General features: G+C 34.9%; 1 long non-coding RNA gene across 1 annotated transcript; it reads right to left on the reverse strand.

Annotated features, from left to right (window-relative positions):
• Positions 1 to 453: 453 nt before the first annotated feature.
• Positions 454 to 7,786, reverse strand: LOC144370101 (uncharacterized). Its single transcript, XR_013430041.1, has 3 exons — positions 7,539 to 7,786; positions 2,592 to 2,741; positions 454 to 601 (listed from the first exon to the last, which is right to left on the reverse strand). It is a non-coding gene; the product is annotated as an uncharacterized LOC144370101 (long non-coding RNA).
• Between the last annotated feature and the right edge of the window lie 4,812 nt (positions 7,787 to 12,598).

The raw sequence follows: 12,598 nt of genomic DNA on the forward strand, positions 1-12,598 counted from the left end.
CACCTAGGAAGATAAAAACCCAGTCTCCCAGGCACCTTGAGACTATAATTTGTAAGCCTAGTCCCTGTTGTAACCTAACTAGTGGTCTCTCTTGAGAGCATCTGAGATGTTTTCCTAGTTTTTGGAATTACATCAATAAACTACATCAATGGACATAAATATAATTATCATGGTACATGAATTGTTTTAGCAGGTGAAAGCATTTTGGAAGAGCACTGAGAGATTCAGGCAAGCTTTATTTGTTCACACTATAGAAAAAAAAAGGTTACTTTGTTATCATGCAATCATTTCTATTACATGAAAAATAATAAATAATATGCACAGGTTTGCTGTAAGTTATAGACTTCAGAATTACAGAGAACAGCTCCCTAGAAATACAGATTATATTGAGATGGACTCAATCATATTAAAGTTTGAAGTCTGTTCTCCATCACTATGAACAAACTACCTGAGATCACCAACTTATACGGAGAAAAGATTTGCACTGACTCACATTTTTAAAGATTTCAAACTATGGCTCCTGGGTGCTGTTGCTTTGGGCCTGTGGTAGCATACCAGGGCAGAAGCACTCGGTCCAGTCAGCCTGTTCACCTCCAGGAAACTGGGACGCAAAGAAGGGTAAAGAAGAGGCTGAGGTGTCTTTCAAGTACATACCCCAATGATGTAATTTCCTTCTACTAAACCCATCTCTTAAAGTCCTACCTCCTCTCAAAAGGACAAAGCCTTTCACACTTGTGCCTTTGAGGAACCCTTCAGACCACAGCTGTAGCACATTTAAATTCTCTGTTATGCAACTTTGGTCATTAATTAGGTTGTATGAGGGAGACTGTGTTTTACACAATCTCACAAGAACGTTCTGTAACATTTACAAATCCAGGAAAAGCATCTTTGAGAATTTATTTTCTGTCTCCTTGGGTTTTGCTTCATTATTTTGGTAAGGGATAATCAAAATGTCTTTAGCATCAGATGTGATTAAAAGTTAAGGCTGAAGATGGAGTGGTGCTATTAAAGTAGTGGTAAATCTCTAGTTGACAGTCAGCCAGACACACACAGAATCCGGGAAGAAGTTCAAAGGAGATAATACTACGCTTAGGTATATCTGGCGTACCTCACATTAAATATTTTATAATAAAAAGTGCAACACAGATTATTTAATTATGTCAGCATAAAGACTCAAAGTGTCTGATAATATATTTCATAAAATAATTGGGGATCTTAAGTAAGAAAAAATAATACAATAAATTTTTTAGACATACAGAATCCTATTTCCACCCTTTTATTAAATAACCCTATTCTCTGTGAAAGGAAAACAAAAGCCCTGAAGTAAGAATACATAGGGCAAAAACATGGATCAAATGTCTATTTTTTAAATGTGAAAAGGAAGAGCTGGAGGTCAGAAACTTTTTATTTTATTTTATTTTTCTGAAAAGGGAAAATTAGAAACTGCTTTAGTTTCTGCAATACTTAAGGTCTCTGTTGTAACTACTTAACTTTACCATTAATAGCAGAATAGGAGCTATACAAAACATGAATGTGTGGGGCAGCTACTGTCCTTCAAAACATTATTTCCAAAACTGGAGGATGGTCAAGTGATGCAAAAGTCACAGCAGCTGATCTCTAGTTTAAATGGTTAAATTGGCTTAAATTGGCTTTCAAGGGTCTTAATTTGTTATCTGCTCTTAGGAAATTTGCCTCAGCATACTTTTTTCTCTATTAAAAAACTGTCTCATCAATAAATTTTAAAACTATAATCTAAATTTTAAAAACTTCATTTTGAATAATCTAGTAAGAGAAAATGGAGAATTTTTTTTAAAAAATTTATAAAATAAAAAATGAAGATTGACAACATTACAAAGCTTTTCAAATCTTTTCATATGTGAATACATTTGACATTTCATTATTAATAATAAACCATTGAAAGCTTATATCCTGAAGCAGTGTACTAATTATTTTTTATAAAGTATGCAAATATTTTTTCCCAAATTAAGAGCAAAACAATCTGGACACTATGTTAATATGTTATTATATTCACTCACATGATTATGTTAAATTACCATTAAAACTAAAATGCAAATTTTAATTTACATAAATATAATAATTCCAGAGATTAATTTGAGGAAAATCTTTGGATAGGTAAAAGCCCAGAATATATCTCAAAATGTACTTTAAATTATAATATATTTGAATAGAAAAGTATATATTTTAATAGAAAAGTCTTTGAGGTATATTTTAAACTGTTTAACCATTTTGTTTGTATTTAATATAAACTTTTCTAATATAATTAATATAAACTTTTCTAATATAATTAAAGTCATCTAAAATCATATTTTATAATATCTAAGGTACAGATACATATTGAAATTCACCCAATTATTAATTAAATTTAAATTTAAATTATTTTCAAATCATTCAAATTAGGTAATTTCCCACTTTTTAAAAAGATGTAGATTTTTTTTAAATTTAAAATTATGCCACAGGGAAATAAAAAATCCAAATTCCCAACTTTCTAAAAGCCATTATTTTTCTGCAGAAGCAGAGAAGCTTAAATGAATTAAATTTCACAGAAGGGCAAACCTTTTGGGGCTGGGTACCTGCCAACTGCAGCTTCCATCCCTGAGAGATGCAGAGCCGCCTGCGCCTCTACGGAGCAGCAGATTCGCCACAGATGCGGTGGCATCGCTGAGATGAGAAGAAATGAACCAAATTGTCCAGACATTTTGCTTTACTGGACGGACTGGAATCTGAAGGGGAACAACACGGACAGGTAGTAGAGTTCTTCTCCGTAGCAATTTTGTTCACTAATTATTTTCCAAAGGGTCGATGATTCAATAGCACCAGATAAATCTGGGAAGTGAGCTGAAAACGCAAATCTCTTACACTTCTCCTAAGATTCACAAAGGTAGTTTTCTCACAAAACATTTGAAATGTAAGAGAACTGATATTAAGTTTGTAATCCAACATCTTTAACTCTTTTTTCTATAGTTAAAAAAAAATTGCAACACCTTATCATTGTCCATAGTCACCCTCTCTGCATTAGCACACCAAAACTTCTTATTCCTGTCTGTCACTTTGTACCCATTGATCAACCTCTGCCAAACCCTCCCTCCCACACTCTCTGCAGTCTCTGGCAGCTTCCATTCTATTCTCAACTTCTATATAAGATTGACATTTTGAATAAATGAGATCATGTGCACTTTTTGTGTGTGAGGCTTATTTTACATAGTACATTGGTCTCAAGTTCCATCCATGCAATTGATTGGACATCATCCTTTATAGGGCAAAATAATATTCCAAAGTATATACATATCTAATTTTCTTTATCTGTTCTTCCATTGATGGACACTTTGATTGTCTCCATTTCTTGGCTGCCATGAACACTGCAGGAGTGCAGCTTCTCTGACATACTGATTGGGTTTCCTTGGGGTATATACCTAAGAGTAGGACAGCTTAATCATGTGGTAGTTCTAGTTCTAATTTTCTGAGAAAGCTCCACACTGTTTTCCACAGTTCTTGTACTAATATAGAATCCACCAGTTGTGTGCGGGGGTACACTTTTCAGACTTGGTGGTACTTGTTTCCTTTGGTTTGTGATATCTCATTGTACTGTTGATTTCCACTTTCCTGTTAATGAACATTTTTTTTTCATCTACCTTTTGCATATTTGCATGCTTCCTTTAAAAAAGTGTTTAGTTATATCTATTGTCCACTTTTAGTTAGGTCATTTCTTTTTACTGTTCCAGTTTTGGGAATTCTTTATATAATCTGGATGTTAGCCCCTTGTAAGAGGTATAGTTTGCAAATAAATTACTCTGCTTTACAAATTTTGCTATGCACTCTGTTAAAGAAAAAATATGTATATTATGCCAAAACAGATCATAAAGCTAGACTCAGTGATGCATGCCTGTAATCCCAGAGCCTGCGGCAGCATGATTACAAATTTGAGACCAATCTCAGCAATTTAGGGAAGCCCTAAGGACTTAGCGCGACTGGGTCTCAAAATAAAGCATTAAAAAAAAAAAAAAAGATTGAAATATGGGGATGTGGGGGAAAAAAAGAGTTGAGATCTGGGGATATGGGGTTGTGTCTCAGTGATTAAATGGCTATGGGTTCAATCTCTTACACCAATAAATAAATAAATAAACAAACAAACAAATAAATAAAAGATTATATGAAATCCTTATCAACTGTGTAAAATTCAGATACATTTTAAGATAAGCAATGTTACCAACACTTAAAGGTATATTTGCTTTTTAAAAATGTCAATATATTACTATGATACAAGTCTAAATAGAAACAAACTCTAATAGTATAGCTTTAAAACATTTAAAAGAAACTGAACAAATATCTGAAAGAAGAAACAGAATATTTAATTATCATTAGAAACTAGTTTTTTTCTTTTTTTAAGAGAAATTACTTAAAAATCAAAGCATTTTATATATTATTCATCAAATTATTAATTTAACTGACTGTTACTCCTAAGAACAGGAGAAAATGACATTTTGTTCAGGAGCATAGACAATGTTTACTAACAGAAACCATATACTGCAATTAAATCAATGGCAGTTTTGCCATTGAAAAGGTCCTAGTGGTGGGATTCCACCACCACGACACCCACCCTCCCTCCTTCACCCTTTGGAAAGAGGTCACCATGCACAGCCCATTTCTAAGCAGTGGGGTTGGTGCTTCACCTTCTTGGGACTGGACTACCTATTTTCTACATGTGTTGCTTGGATTCCTCCTGCCAGAGCTATGATGGTGTCCTTGTTGTATTTGTGCTAAGAACTTGGATTCATATTGAGCAAACACAGAGTTTGGGGATTCACACAAAACTCATGTTTCTGGGAATGTCCTCTCAGGTGGCCCTGCTCAGCCCCCGCAGTTCAATGGGATCACCACCCACTCTGTGTTCTTGGTAATCTGACCAGGTTGGCTTCCCCTGGAGACGGGCTGACATGGGCTTTATGTCTCCTGACTTTCCCGCCTCTGGATTTCAGCATGGCAGTCTTCCCAGCAAATTCCCTGATAGATCCCAGGGAGTAAGTTTATCCAGTTCCTTTTCAGCTTGCCCTGCTTTCCCCTCTTGATAGGAATGGTGTGGCAACTGCCAGGCTTCCACTTATCACAGTTGACACCCCAAGTCCCAAAGCTAGAATTATTTTGCTTTTTGTTGGTGCTCTAAATTGGAACATACACTTCAGATGACTTCAGAAGCCAGGATGATGTTTTGTGTCTATCCTGATAATTTCCTATTTTTATCCTGCTCTTTTTACCACAGGTCAAGACTCCCTCTGATATCACTTCTGTTCAACTTCTCGCTTCTTTCAAGATTTGACTTTTTAAATCTTCAGACCTCAACACTTTGATGATTAAAAAAAATATATATCTAGGCTTTGTTTACCCAAAATTTGTCCTTACTGGCCTTCATCTGAATTTCCATTTTTCCCCTGTATTAGAAAATTTTAGTCATTGTTATTCAAATCCTACTATGCCCAAATTCTCTCATTTATTCTTCGGGGACTCCAACTACAAATTTCTTATGCATTTTAACATATCCCCAGCATTTCTTTTTATTTTCTTTCTATTCTACTCTTTTGTATTCTTCTGCGCCTCATAGTGCAAAATTTACATTAAACTATTTGAAGTTTCTGAATTTTTTTAAATTCAATTATGCAATTAAGCCTACTTATCAATATTTTAAATTGGAAATTTAGCTATCAGTTCTATAGTTTTGTTTCTTTTTATTTTTTTCTATTGAGATTGCCTATCTTAATTTATTTTACTTATATTCTTCTTTGCTTCAAAGATCATGGTTATAGGAGCTTTGAGATCCTTCTCTGATAATACAACATCTAAATAATTGAATATTAGCATATTTTGATTGCATTTTCCCTTGAGAATATGAAAAAAATAACTTTATTTTTAGATTTAAAATTTCTGATTTATTTGGTGTTTTTTGATTATTTCCTGGATTTTATGACTATTATGTTGTGTAGATTCAAATTTTTATTGTCAACACTTGGAGGTGTTGGCAAATTTATTTTAACAGTCTATCATTTGAGTTAGAGCCAGATTTAAAGCTCTGTCTCACCTTCTTTGGGGAATGTGCTAAGCCTCACTTTTGTGATTTAAGTTTTGATATGGTGCTTGGGTCTATACTCTTCTGCATCCATAGATAGGGGCTTGACTGAGAATGTTATATGAGTTTACCATAGAAATTTGAGATTCCTTTCCCTATTGTCTCCTCTCTGAGATTCTCTCTTGTCTCTAATCTATCTGAATTCTTCCTGGTTTCTATGACCAGAGATACAGAAATGTTTCTATCATGGCATGTTCCCCAGGTTTGGAACTCAGGTTTCCCTTGGGGAATAAAGTTATAAAAAGCAAAGGACTTTGGAAAATTTACCACTGATAGAAAATTAGTGGTGGGCCTTTGGCATTTCTTTGTATTTTCAAGCAAGTATAACAGCCACATTTGGCAAATAAAATTTAAGGATGCTCAGATATCCCATGAAAAAGTTTTAGTATGAATATGACCCCCCAGATTGCTGGAAACATATTTATGCTAAGAATTCATTGTTGACTTGAAATCCAAATTTAACTGGGAATTTTGATTTTTATCATGCAAATGTAAAGACCAATACACTGGCAGATTTTATTTCAAACTGTCTTTTCAAGGACATTTGAACAGTGAACAACCTTGGAATATGGAAATCATCTCATCCTCTGGAGAAGAGGCAAGTTTAGTGTGAGGATTATACTGTCTCCTTCTGCATTTAGAGAGCTTTACTTGCAGCAATTATGGAGAATTCATGTTCTCCAAACACGGAATCCTTTGCTCTGGTGCATTCCCACTCTGTATTTGCTCTACTCTGAATCCCTCTGTTATTGCTTGGTGTTTCTTTTATTTTGACCAGAGTTTGAACTTATCTTGGTAATATTAGCTTTGGTTTGTGAATGTCCTAATAGCAGAGATATAATTCATAATATGCAGATTTTAACTTTTTTGTTCTAATTGATAGTAGACATTGAAGATATCCATGAAGATGTGGACTGTTTGAACAGCACTAGTAGCCAACTTGACTGAATTGACTTTGTTAGCACAATGTATTCCCAACCACTGAAGAACAGACATATTTTCCAACTACATCTGAAAGTTTCCCTAGATGCAACTAGGAATCAATAACAAAATGATAGTAATACAATGTTGTAATGCATTGGAATTAATTAAATAGCCAATTCAAAAGCTCCTTCCTCCTAAATTTTCTAATTAATTTTGACTGAAATGAACTTGAATTATGGATTTTTCTCTATCTTAAAACTGCTAGAGTCATTTTCCTTTTTAAAAGAATGTCTAAAAAGCCCTCATCCGCCAGGACAGCACAGCATAGAATAGGAACCATATTTTACGGATGGAATGACCAGACATTAAATCACTTTGTCAAATTATTATAAATATTTCTGAAACTTGACTCTCAACTTCAGTCCTTACCTTTTTGAGGACAGTGACAAATTTTGAACAAAACATTCCTCAGACTCACCTTATGCAGTTTTCTTCATAAGGCTTTCATTTCAGAATGGTGCTTTGTCATAGGGCCAGCTTCACTGAACCAAAATATTCAAAGCAGCTCATATTGCTGCATTTTAATATTTCCCTACTGATGATTCACAGGCACATTTAAGCCAAAAAAAAAAATGTTCTAGAGGAATGCTCAAAGTGTACCCAGGTTTCAAAACATTTTTCCTCATTTAATTATATTTAAAAAAAAATGTTCATTTGGCTTCAGGGGCTGGAAGTTGTTATTATTAAAAGAATTTAAATATAATTCATATTACAGCTCAAGAAAGATCACACTCTGGTGAAATGGAAATGAGAAGCAGCAACAGTGAGAAGTGACCTAAAAAAATTCTATGTTGCTAGCATTTGCGCAGTTGAGTTTGAATATTGTTCTCCGAGTCTCTACATTGATGACATTTTGTCTGCAATGCATTCCAATCAATTCTTTTTTCTGAAATAGTGACAAATTGTCCGATATTGTGAAAATGTTTCCTTCCTTCTCAACATCAGATCCAAAGCTGTTTTTACCCTGCAGGGTTTCTTTCAGTTTAGTCAGATTATGCTATTAACATATGACCCGCCACACTTCTATTTTGGAAAAGCATCCATTTAGGGTCTTTCTAGGGGGATATTTTTAAATACTGTATGATAAGGCCACCACCAGAAGAAATTATTCAGAAACAGTTTATGGATGTGAAACCCTTGCCTAATGCAATCGGAGGCTGCCAAGAGAAAAGCGTCTCTTAATTTGTGCTTGGCACATATTCAGAGGAACCGTGCCAAACAAGCTCGATTTTGTGTGAACCTCAAGACTTTCTCTGTGAAACAGCATTTCCTCTGCTACTCACTATGAGAAGGAATCTTCCCCTTAATTTCAGATAATGTTACCCACTCTGCCTTCCCTTTTGAACTTGAAGTGGTTGAAGTGCTTCACTTCCTTGTCATTGAAAGAAGTTTGCAGAACTTTCTGCTGTCTGCTCAAAGGTGCACAATGTCTCCTTCCTGCCCTGCCCATCTGAGGTTAGTTTGCTGCGAGTAGTAGAGGCTTTTATTAAGCAGTCTGCTTAATTCATGCTGTGCTAAATGAAGTAGGTAGCAGCGGTTCAATTTAGCCAATTAGTGGCCGGAGTCGCTTTGGAAAACACTAAAGACCCAAGAACCTCTCATTAAATTTTATTTATAACAAGGACAGGGGAGGGAAAGGTCATGAAATACCCCACTGCATAAAGATCCCAAATGCTCCAAGCATCATGCTGTCTTGCTGGTTCTTCCACGAATGCCGTGGCTTTAAATGAGGGTAAAATGACACACATGTCCCAAGTTGACGCTGTATTTATATCTGAGTAGTCTTTGGGGTTTAAAAATCCTTGTGTGTGACTTAATTAGTGTATTTGGCCAAACGTGTTTATTCAGACAATGTCACCCAATACTTTAGTGATTATAAAAATACCATTCTCTTTATTCATTAATTTCATATTCAGTCATCCCCTTAATAAAAATGTCTGGAATACTTATTGTGTGTGAAGCCTTGAGACAAACAAAAATGACAAACGCATAGTTTCTGACTTGCAAAGAAGCTAAACTCCAGAAAATTTAAAGCTGCATTAAGAAAGACATTTGTGAAGGACTATGACTCCTGTATTAGGTTTCAATAATGAGAAAAAAGATAGGGTCTAATTCAGATGTAAGATAAATCTAATCCCATTTAGATAGAATATTTTGAGGAAGTTGTTAGTCTGAGGACTGACATACACTTTAGAAAGGAATTCAATCCCAGATTTCAATGGAGCTTATGGGGAAGACTCTTATTATAGTAAGTTCCCTGTGCATGCTAACCTCAGTCATTTCTTCCCTAGCTGCAACATGACTTTTTAAAGAATTTGTGATTTGAGGAAAGGACCTGGGTTTGAGTTGATCAGCTTCTCCCTGTCTTGGATGGCAGCTGTCTAGAGAAAATAAATAAGACTCTCTATTCCTCCATGCCACAAGTTTTCTGGGGATACACCACTACACAATGAATGATATTTTCAATGCTACTAGGTGAGTGATTTGTCTCTCAATTGTTCCAATTTCAAGCAGGGAACTAATTTATTGAGTCCCAAGTTCCCCAAATGCTGCCTGTCAATGTGTCTAACACATCCAGGTTTATTTCTTGGTCCCCACTTCTATGATGAGACCAGATTAATAAATTGGCTCTTGTTCAGCATCTGCAAACTGGGGCCAAATGGAGAGGAGTGTACTCCTATCTTCTATCCCTCTCACAAGAGAGTCGCATGAATTTTTTTTTTTTTTTTTTTTTTTTTTTTTTTTTTTTTTTTAAGAATTTTAATATTTATTTTTTAGTTTTTGGCAGACACAACACCTTTGTTTGTATGTGGTGCTGAGGATCGAACCCGGGCCGCACGCATGCCAGGCGAGCGCGCTACCGCTTGAGCCACATCCCCAGCCCCAAGTCGCATGAATTTTAACTAGCCTGTGAGTGGTGTAGGAAGAGAGACTAACCTCACTCCACAAGTTTCTTTTTTCCTCCTACTGTCACTGCTGAAGTTACTGCTACTTATCAAGATCTTTATGCCTTTGCCCAAGCAGCCATAGTTGAATAAGTTAAATGCAAATTTGATATATGTGCCTCTACTGACAAACTTTCTTTGAAGGCTCTAACATTCTGATTCAAGAGTAAATGAGCTCTGCTTTAACCATTTTGTTCTCATTTTATTTCATTTTATAGATATACTGCATTTTTTTTAAAAAAAATGAATCTATTATTAAGATGATTATGAAAAATATACCATTTTTAGTGAACAATTTGAGTGGATTTTACATAAGATTGTCATAATACAGTCTTGTCCATGTATTTACGTTGTACTTTTGTACATTTTAATTTAAGGAAAACTTTTAAAGTTATGTATGGTTTGACAGGAAACCAAGCTACAAAGCAATAATCCAATTAAGCTCCCAATCAATTGAGTGTTAGGTATAAATATCCTCGTACCTAAAATCCATACATTGGAACAGAATTCAGAATATGATGGTGTGAGAGGTGGGACTTTCAGGAAGTGACCAAGTCATGAAGTTTCCAGACTCATGGATGGGATTAGCATATTTGTAAAAGAGGCTCCAAGGAGCCTTTTGCGCCTTTTATCAAGTGAGGAAGAATCTGGCAGGGGCTGCCTCTGGGGAATGAGCCCCTGCAGACCAAATTTGCTGGCGCCTTGATCTGGACTTCCCAGCCTCCAGGGCTATGGGCAGATGCTATTATTTGTGAATAGCCCAGACAAAGGCATTTTGTTATTATACTCCTATTATTATTTTTGCATCAGATATTCATTTTTCTGGTGGATGTATCAAAATTTAACTCCCCGTCAAACTGAGAAAATTCAAAAATGCAAGGTATGCCTCCTACTACATTTAAAATGTTTACTATTTACAGGAATCATAGACAGCAATTTAACTTAGATTCAGACTATAATTCTGAGCCATACTATTGTCATTTCATCATCAGAAACTGTAAACCAACTTTTATAATATAAAAATCATTAAAACCCTATTTACTTTGATAGAACAGCAATTCTATTGCAGGTAGACTTCATGATTATTTTTCTTCTTCCCAGTTACAGTGTGGACACATGGAATGCAACAATTCCAGTAACCTAATTAGTTAAAACATAGGCATTTGCCAAAGAAATAAGAACATGGAAAATAGCAAAGGCACCAAAATACAAGAAGATAAATTTCAAATGATGATGGGAAATTCATTCAATGAATATTTAGTAAACATATACCAGATGCAAAGTGCTTTGTGAGAGATTGGAATTCAAATGTTGAAACTAAAATAAGTAATTTTTTGGAAGAAGCACATGGTTTTTGAGCCTGTAAAATCTAATTTAGCTTAATATTCTCAGGTTAGAAGAAACTTTATGAAGGATAATAGTTAGCCTTAGGTAAGAAAGGTAGGTAGAGCTCAGCAGGAAGAAATCTAATAATTTTATTTATTTATTTTTCTTTTGTATTCTTTTTTTAAAAATAGAATGAAAGGTAGGCTGATTTAGTTTTGTCAGATAGTGACAAAACCAGGGACAGAAGTTGAAGCAGGTATGTACATAAGACCTGTAATAATTCAGAGGCTCTATGAATCTGTTTAGTTCCTAAAAGTCAAACAGAAACATATATGCACAGAAGAAACAAACACACAATACGCCAAAAATAAACCCCTTTGTAACAACTGGTAACCAAGAAGATTTTTAGGCATGAAAGGGGAGGGGGAGTGTTGGTAAAACATTAACAACAAAATAATTTTATTGATGAAATATTACAACTTACAGAACAAATAATAATTGGGTTTTTCATATCTTTAAAAGCCATAAGGGGTCAATGTGATGGAGAGTTGGGTCTACTTTTTCTTCTACTAGGCACAGGGTCTCTGGTCTAAGACTAAGGTCTTTAACTCACTCTGAGTTGAATTTTGTGCAGGGTAAGATATAGAGATTCAATTCCAATCTACTACATATGGAATTCCAGTTTCCCCAGCACCATTTGTTGAATAGGCCACATTTTTTTTTTCTGATGTATGTTTATGGCACTGTTGTCTAATATGAGGTAACTCTACTGATGTGGGTTTGTCTCTGTGTCTTCTATTCTGTTCCATGGTCTCCAATTCTGTTTTTGTGCCAATGCCATGCCATTTTTGTTACCTTAGCTCTGTAGTGTAATTTAAGGTCTGGTATTGTGATGACTCCTGCATTACTTCTCTTGCTAAGGATTGCTCTAGGCTATTATGGCCCTCTTATTTTTCCAAATGAATTTCATGACTGATTTTCCTATTTTTATGAAGAACATCATAGGAATTTTAATGGGAATTGCATTAATTCTGCATAGTGCTTTTGGTAGTATGACCATTTTGACAATATTAATTCTGCCTATCCAAGAACATGGGAGGTATTTCCATTTTCTAATGTCTTCTTCACTTTCTTTCTTTAGTGTTCTGTAGTTTTCATTGTATATGTCTTTAACTTGTTTTTTTTTAGATTGATTCCCAGGTATTTT

This window comes from Ictidomys tridecemlineatus, chromosome 13 (assembly GCF_052094955.1).
Source record: "Ictidomys tridecemlineatus isolate mIctTri1 chromosome 13, mIctTri1.hap1, whole genome shotgun sequence".
NCBI classification, from domain to species: Eukaryota; Metazoa; Chordata; class Mammalia; order Rodentia; family Sciuridae; genus Ictidomys; species Ictidomys tridecemlineatus.